Here is a 2,028-nt window from a genome sequence, read left to right as displayed (position 1 = left end):
TATGAAAAGACTTGGGGAAAGTAATACGGATGTGAGATTTGGTTCAGTGGCAGCATTCTCGGCTGAATCAGGAGGTTGTGTGTGTCAGTCCTTCCCCTGAGACTTGAGCATTTAATCTTGGCTGACACTCAAATACAGTACTTGGGCAATTTTGCATTGTTGAAGCTGTTGACTTTCGGATGAAATGTTAAATTGAAGCTCCGTCTGCACCCTTGGGTGGATGTGAAAGTTCCCAGAGCATTACTCGAAAAAGAATAGGAGAGTTGCCCCTGTGTCAATATTGCTGTAAATATTTGAAAATGCTCATTGAAAACCTCTGTCTGTGAGAGTGGAGCTGCAGCCCATATTCTCACAGAGACAAAATCCGAATACTGACAAAACCAGGATGGCCGAGTGGTTTAGGCGTTGGACGTAAAATCCAATGGGTGTGTAGCTGTGTGGGTTCGATACCCCACTCTTGGTAAATCTTTAAATTGAAACCGATTTCCTCCCATTCTGCTCAGTAATACGCAAATGTATTCTGTTGAATCTGTACATGTCGATGACTTTATAACATTCTCAACTGACAAAGAAATGGGATTATGCAATGTTTCTGTGCCTCTCACTCTCTGTTTTAAGAGAGCTCTTCATGTGTTTGTGTTTGAGTCTGACTCACTCTGTCTGAGGAATTACGAGCTGAATTTAGGGAGCCTGGAGCTAAATTAACAAATAGGACCTCAAAGGTAGCAATTGCAGGATAGCTGCCACTGACACCTGCTCGTCAGAGTAGGAATCGCAGGATAGCTCAGATGAATGTGTGGTGCAGAATGGAGTGATTCAATTTCCTGGGACATTGGAAACGGTTCAGGGGGAGCTGGGACCAGTGCAAACCAGACGCTCTGCACCTGGGCAGAACCAATGTCCACAGGGGAGAGTTTGCTTGTGTTGTTGGGGAGGGGTTAAACGAATATGGCAGTGGGATGGGAACCTATGCAGGGAGACAGAGGGAAGTATAATGGATGCTGAAAAGTAAAGGTGGAGGGCAGAGAAACCCAAGGCAAAAATCAAAAAGGGCCAAATTGAAGCCAAATTATAAAGAGACAAGGTTTGGTAAGATAACAAGCCTGAAGGCACTGTGCCTCAATGCGAGGAGTATTCGTAATAAGGTGGACAAATTAACTGCACAGGCAGCAATTAATGAATATGATGTAATTTGCATCACGGAGAAATGGCTCCAGGGTGACGAAGGCTGGGAACGCAACATCCAGGGATATTCACCAATCAGGAAGGATAGACAGAAAGGAAAAGCAGGTGGGGTGGCATTGCTGGTTGAAGAGTAAATTAACGCAATAGTAAGGAAGGACATTCGCGTGGATTCTGCGGAATATCAAAGGGAAGAAAACGCTAGTGGGAGTTGTGTATCACCAAACAATAGTAGTGAGTTTGGGGACAGCATCAAACAAGAAAGCAGGGATGTGTGCAATATAGGTACAGAAGTTTATTGGGCGACTTTTATCTACATATAGTTTGGACTAACCACACTGGTAGCAATACTGTGGAGGAGGATTTGCTGGAGTGTATACGGGATGTTTTACTTGACCAATATGTTGAGGAACCATCTGGAGGGCTGGCCATCCTAGACTGGTTGATGTGTAATGAGAAAGCATTAATTAGCAATCTTGTTGTGCGAGGCCCCTTGGGGAAGAGTAACCATAATAAGGTAGAATTCTTTGTTAAGGTGGAGAGTGAAACAATTAATTCTGAGACTGCGGTCCTGAACTTAAGGAAAGGTAACTTCGATGGTATGAGACATGAATTGGCTAGAATAGACTGGGAAATGATGCTTAAAAGGGTTGAGGCCGATAGGCAATGGAAAACATTTAAAATCACATGGATGAACTTCAACAATTGGAAATCCCTGTCTGGAGTAAAAAAATAAAACGGGCAAGGTGGCTCAACCGTGGCTAACAAGGGAAATAAAGAATAGTGTTAAATCCAAGGAAGAGGCATATAAATTGGTCATAAAAAGCATCAACCTGAGGACGGGGA

At 43.5% G+C, this 2,028-nt stretch overlaps 1 non-coding gene across 1 annotated transcript; it reads left to right on the top strand.

Annotated features, from left to right (window-relative positions):
• The first annotated feature begins 379 nt into the window (after positions 1–379).
• trnal-uaa (transfer RNA leucine (anticodon UAA)) lies at positions 380–463 on the top strand. Its single transcript has one exon. It is a non-coding gene; the product is annotated as a tRNA-Leu (tRNA).
• Positions 464–2,028: the final 1,565 nt, after the last annotated feature.

The sequence above is a fragment of the Pristiophorus japonicus genome, chromosome 23, assembly GCF_044704955.1.
Source record: "Pristiophorus japonicus isolate sPriJap1 chromosome 23, sPriJap1.hap1, whole genome shotgun sequence".
Lineage (NCBI taxonomy): Eukaryota > Metazoa > Chordata > Chondrichthyes > Pristiophoridae > Pristiophorus > Pristiophorus japonicus.
This window is presented reverse-complemented; position numbering and strand designations above follow the sequence as displayed.